The 6,599-nt window shown below is 48.1% G+C and overlaps 1 non-coding gene across 1 annotated transcript; it reads right to left on the bottom strand.

Annotated features, from left to right (window-relative positions):
* TRNAA-AGC (transfer RNA alanine (anticodon AGC)) lies at nt 1-73 on the bottom strand. The gene has a single exon. It is a non-coding gene; the product is annotated as a tRNA-Ala (tRNA).
* Nucleotides 74-6,599: the final 6,526 nt, after the last annotated feature.

Genomic DNA, 6,599 nt, shown 5'->3' with positions numbered 1-6,599 from the left:
TGGAGCTGCGGGGTATCGATCCCCGTACCTCTCACATGCTAAGCGAGCGCTCTACCACTTGAGCTACAGCCCCGCGCGTCAGGTAATATATCCAGGTGAGCAAGGGCGCCCGGCCTCGGCCGATACTGGCCCCCGAATGTCGAGACCACGCCCCGTCGGCTCCTTTCACTGAACAACCCTGGCGGACGAGATCATGAAGATGAGTGGTCGCTCGGTGAACTGTGAAGCCGGTGTAATGGAGGAACCGTGAGACGAAATATTTTTTATAAACGTCAACACAGTCTGAATTAACAAACAACCCAAATAGACCACCCGAATGCCAAAAAGGACAAAATACGTTGTCGTACTATTATAATCATGCGCAGATACACCCACCCACAGATGGCCTGTAAGGTGACAGGGTCGCGGGCGCAGAGTAACGTGCAGTACCGAGACCCTCTTGCTATGTTTGCAACCACATGGAACCGCTCCTACTACTGAACCCTACTCCATCCCTTGGGCGCTTTCGCTGACTCAGAACGCAGCGAAAGGCAGCTTGTCCCCCTGACCGATTCAGTAGCTCCTCGGATGGCTTGTGGCCATCACCCTCCCACGGTGGGTCTAATGAGGAGAGATATTTTAAACCTCGGGCAATCTTATAACGAAAATCCCGCGCAGATCTGGTGTTCTGTGCATTGCGGGAGATCACACAAAGGACGGGCACGGACATTTTTTTCCGTTAGGAGACACCCGACTGCACGATGGAAACGAAGTGGAGCAAGGTTGACTTTTGAACATGGTGCTGCTACGTGCTGTGGCTTTCTGCTAAAAGGACAACGACATTTTACTCAGACGCATCTTTTGGAAAGGCTGTGTTAAGCTACACCAGTAGAAAGCGTTGGGCACATTTCAGCTGTTCTCAGTCACATTCACGTTATGATTTATGACAGCCCATGCAAACATAGGTATAACCTGCGTACCCGAGAATTTTAAGTCATACCTTTGGCGTCCTATGGCTACGCTAACCCGTGGAATCGAGGCCAACTGTACATACAAACGTAAACCTATTTGGCATCGCTCTGGTGTGCACTGCGTTTGTCGCACATTGCTGTCAGCATAATGGTGGTATTGCACTTGCGCAAGAGCTAATCTGATGCTCCCTTTTAAGCGGCCGTGATAAGAAATGCCTTCATACCTGGCTCATCACTTAAAACGCGGACTTTGGAGCTGCGTGGTATCGATCACCCAAACCATCACGTGCTAAGGGAGCGCTCTACCATTTGATCTTTAATCCATGGCGGTAAGCGGTAAGCGGTAAGTCACTAAAGTAGCCTTGGTTATGGCAAAGCAACTCCGGTCATCATTGGAAACCAACTCCATATGGACTCAAGTTCGAGCACTTGAGGATGTTTGAATTGTGTCTCACATTTTTTAGTCAATGTAAAGCTGTGATCCGGATAACGAGGATGTATACGTTCGGAATCCTTTCTGTTTGGAACTAAACAACATACGCACGCCCACCTGCTTTTGACACGTCATCCAAAATCCAGACTTTGGAGCTACGGGATATCGCTCCCCATACGTCTCACGTTCCAAGCGAGCGCTCTACCACTTGAGCTACAGCCCCGTGTGCAACGTGAGACGTCCAGGTGAGCTGGAGCGCCCGGCCTCGGCCAGTACTGACCCCCCGAATGTCGAGACCACGCCACGTGGGCTCCTTTCACTGAATGGCTATAACGGATGAGATCATGAAGATAAGTGGTGGCTTGATGAATTGTGAAGTCAGTCTAGTGCAGGAACCATAAAACGAAACAGATAGACTTTTGTGAAAGTCAACGCAATCTGAATTCGCGAATAGCCCGAATACAGCAGGGACGAAAAACACAACCTACGCTGTCGTTCCATCATTATCATACGCAGATACACGCACGCACACATGCGCTGCATAGCGATGCGTTCGTGTGGGGTATAGTAACATGCAATACCGAGACCCTGCTTTTATAGCAGTACTATTCGCTGTCCCTTCGGCGCTTTCGTCAGCTCAGAATGCACCAAGAGGCGACTCGTTCTCCTGATTGATGAAGTAGCTGGTCGTGTGGCTTGTGGCCATCACTCTGCCGCCGTGGTCTGCTGAGGAGAGATAGTGTAAACCTTAGGGCATTTAGGAAAGTAAATCCCGCGCAGAAGAGATGGTGCTCTGTGCACTGCGGGTGGAGCACTAAGGACAGGCACGGCCATTACCATCCAGTGGGAGGAACCCAACACCACGGTGAAAACGGTGTAGCGCAATACTAATGATCGAGGTCTTGTCACGTTCCGTGACTATGCGTCGAAAAGTCCAGACGTTCTGCTCAGATGCACGTCTTGAAACTATTGGGTAAAGCTGACCTAGTTGACGGCTCTTGACGCGTTCCAGCTGTCTTTAGCCATCTCCACTGCATGATTTACGCCAGCCCAGGCAAACAGAGGAATAAGGTGCATGTCCCATAACGTTTAGCCATTATGTAAATATTAACAACGCTAACCAATGGAAGCACGACCGACGTGGCATATAAACGCAAGCCTATGTGGCGTCTGGCTGGCAACAGGCCGGGGAACGTTGACTGTTAGCGGAGGAAACTACACTTAGCGCGGGGTTGGCGGGAGGGGGAGAATATGTGCCACAGAAAGGTAAAAAGGAGCTTTTCTTTTGAAAGCTGACACCTTTAAGAGACCGTTGTGTTACGCATGCCTACAGCCAGACAACATTCTTCTAAATATCGTCATGTTCACCAGCTCCTATGCTCTCGTATGATCGATATGTCCCCTTCCAGATTTCCAAATTGTTTCGCTATTGTGCGCGATGATGTCTCAACCAATTACCGAACGGCAATGTGGGGAACTTTGGTCATGTGACGCGCCGTAACTCTGCAAGAAACGGTAGGTTTCCATGAGCCTTGTGGGCAACGCTTCGATTGCGGGTCGTGACTGGCACTTCTTAGAAAAATGTTATGGGCTTAAAAAGTCTAAATGAGTATTAATTTTCCGAGAGCGCACTTCTACTGGACGTGACGTCACGCCCGTATGCCGTACTGTTTCTGTCTGCCGTCTGCCGCCATCTTTCGCGCCTTCGTCTGACTTGAAACTTGTGGTGCTCGAGCGCGCACTCGTTGACTGGTTATGTACGTGGAATGGAAAAACCACAAGCATCTCAGACGCACAGTAATCTGCCTGCGAATGGGCATGTAGTGACAGAAAATAGTCCACGAGAGGTGACCACTTCCACTTCTACATGGCGTATGGTGACTACAGGTGAAAAGCTTACGATACTCTTAATAGACGCGCCAGTCGGAATTGTTGGGCAAAGGTGTTCTTGTAGGTATACTCCTGGGTGTCTTGTTTTTCTCCATATCTTTATAGAAATTTGATTGTAATTTCACGGAGGCGACAATGCAATGCTACCAGTAAATATTTCCAGACGATGCGTGCGTATGACCGCTAAACAGAAGCGAGTCACTATTAGGCATGGCGTTCAATGGTTAGTGGAATAAAAGAGCCATAGAAACAGGAAATGAAACGCGAATGCAGACATTAATTGAGAAAACTTTTCTGTTTATGTTGGGAGAACAACTGCATATTTGCGAGCATGCTTTGCAACACCCAGGCTGCTTTCAACCCCACACGTATGACCAATCCATTATTGTTTGTCATTCACCCCCCCCCCTTCTTCTGGACACGCGCGTTGTCGATCCCATACCTCCCACATGCTAAGAAAGCGCTCTGCCACTTGAGCCACAGCCCCTAATGAGATTTGGAATGTTTGGGGGATTCCAGCAGCCCGGTTTCACTCTGTTCCGGTCTTTGTCCCACGTCAAGACCACGCACCCATGTACCATCGTTCCTTTCCCCAAATGACTCATGCTTTGAACCTGTACGGTCGTCGCCATGGAATAGGTTGTCATTAAGACAAAGCTCCTGCGGTAGCTGAAAAGAAACATCGGCCTCACACTGACTAAAAAGGACAAAAACTTATTGGAGCTGCCGGTATGTTTTTTGGACCCATACATCTTAAAATTTGTAATCAGCATGCCTCAAATTATCTTAAAGAAGCATTACACAAAATCCAGACGAATACAAAGGTCGCGCTCAGAGACGAAACAGTAGCAATGCTTGGGATATCCTTAAACACCACATAACATTTTCGACCCAAACTGCCCGTCCATGTGTGGAGATTAGGCCATAGCAGGCGTAGCAGCAGCCTCAACCGAGTTCCTCAGATCAAGCATCGTCGAAACGTTTGCTGTTCGTCGACCTTCCCGCGGCAGCTTTCCCATACCAGGTGTTCTTAACATCATGCACCTGATGGTGCTATGTGCTGTTGATACTACCCAAAAGTACGAAAATTGATTCTAAGAAGAAGCCATTTTCACAACAACGCTTGCGAGTTGCTGCAACGTCTCACGTGCATAAAGGCAGTGTAAACGCTGAAAAAGTTATCTGGACGTGCTTATGATAGGAAAACACTGTGAGGCTGCCGGCTACCAGATCTCTGTTCTGCTCATCAACATTCTGCATAAAGGCGGCAAGGCGATGTCTGGAAAGCTTCAATCAAACATTCAATCGCATTCCTGATGCCAGATAATTACCCATCCAAACATGGACTTCACAACAAAGCTGGATCAGGAGTTCAGCTCGGTGCAAACCACGATTTTGCTCTCGCTGCCTGCTGTGTTGTGCCGGGAAAACTCATCTTTAAAACTGTTTTTGGATCGTTTTGTTTCATCTGTGTGATCCGTTACCTTTGGCGTTTGCATGCATAGTTTGCAGTGTTTCAAGGAATGCTGCGAACTGTCGATGGATGTTAAACACATTGGACGAATGAAACATATGATACGAAATCTTGAGACTGTTAAAGGTTCTCATTGTTTTTCCCAGACCCCTATACCCAGCAAACTGCTAGCCGGGCGATGTCAAGTGATGTCACTACGGTAGTGGCTAGTAGTGCTGTAAGTAATGGACAGGGAGGGGGTAAAATGACGAATACAATCGAGATGCGTGAAACATAAAATTGTCGAGAAGGAAATCTTCATCTGAACTGAAAACAAAGTGCCCGTTGCTTCTGCTTGGGTGAGAGACAGGCAGCACCATATAGGCTCAGTAGCCGAGTGCGTCGTGAAGACCCAATGACACATAAAATGACGAAATAGCCCTGGTTATAATTTAAACCTAACTCCTTATCAACCTTATTACGAGCGCACTAGGGTGTTTGAATTTGGATGCACCTTTGGCGTCAATATAAAGCTGTAATCCGAATAACGAAAGCGCTTATCTTCGGAATCGTTTCCGCTTGTAGCTAAGCGGCTTCTGCACGCCCTTGTGCTCAAGGCATGCCACCCAATATTAACATTTTGGAGCCACGGGGTAACGATCCCCGTGCCTCTTACATGCTAGGCGAGCGTTCTATCACTTGAGCTACAGCCCTGTGTGTCAGGTGGGATATCCAGGTGAGAGAGGGCACACGGTCTCAGCCGATCTAACCCCCAAATGGCGAGACCACGCCACGCCTGCTTCTTTCTTTAACACGCGCTCGGGTGCAGGGGGGTCAAATTGACCTCCCAAAGTTTTTCTAGAATGGTTTTCGAACGGCGCGATGCAGCCGCGCCAAGTTTTGCATAGCGGTAGACACTTCAATGGCAAATCGTTTGGCATCACAAATTTAGATGTAACTTGTATGGTCGCTGACCTATGGCAGATCAAAGTCAGGCCATGGTTTCAGCGAAGGCAATTTCTAGGGAATCGTTCAATCTGATCCAACAACGGAGTGTTAGACAAAGCCATACATCTCTGATATAATTTCTAAGGCAACACAACAGTTGAATGAGGATATTACATTCACCTAAGGTTAGGTACGAAGGTCACACCAAGGTCAAAACCAACCTGTTTTGTTAGTCCAGAGCTTGTTGCATGGGATAATTTCTGGTGCTTATTTTGAATTTATTGATGGCAGGAACCGCATTATACCTCATCCATGGATTTCTTAGAGGTCAGAATAGGTAGTTGGCCTAAAATGACCCTGGCCAACATTTTGTTTTAGGAACAGACTGTCTAGCGTAATCTTTGTCGCTTAGTCAAATGCAAAACTCAAAGGAATGCGAAGGGTATCTAGCCGGCCACCCGGGCGTGTGTCAACTAGCCGTGACAGATGAGTTTGTGTGGTGGTTGTTGAGTGAACCGCGAAGTCAATCTGGTGCAGCAACCATGAAATAAAGTATGGCTGTAAATACGTCAACCAGTCTGAATTAGCAGAGCCCCAATAGGCCGCCCTAATACAAAAAACGACAACATTGTCTGTCGTATTATTATCACCATTTACAGATACACACAAACAAAGACAAGCACACACAGAGGGCTTTGAAGGCGACAGAGTCGCGGGGTGTGTAGTAACGTGGAATACCGAGACCCTATTGTTCTGGGTGTGACCACATGGAACCGCTCTTGCTACTTCACATTACCCTATACCTTCGACGCTTTCGTTGACGCAGAACGCAGCAGGAGGCAACTCGTCCTGACCGATTCAGTAGCTGCTCGTATGTCTCGTGGTCATCACCATCTCGCGACGCGCATGCTGAGGAGAGATAGTC

This window comes from Pollicipes pollicipes, unplaced genomic scaffold (assembly GCF_011947565.3).
Source record: "Pollicipes pollicipes isolate AB1234 unplaced genomic scaffold, Ppol_2.1 Scaffold_7231;HRSCAF=8579_pilon_pilon_pilon, whole genome shotgun sequence".
Classification (NCBI taxonomy): Eukaryota; Metazoa; Arthropoda; class Thecostraca; order Pollicipedomorpha; family Pollicipedidae; genus Pollicipes; species Pollicipes pollicipes.
This window is presented reverse-complemented; position numbering and strand designations above follow the sequence as displayed.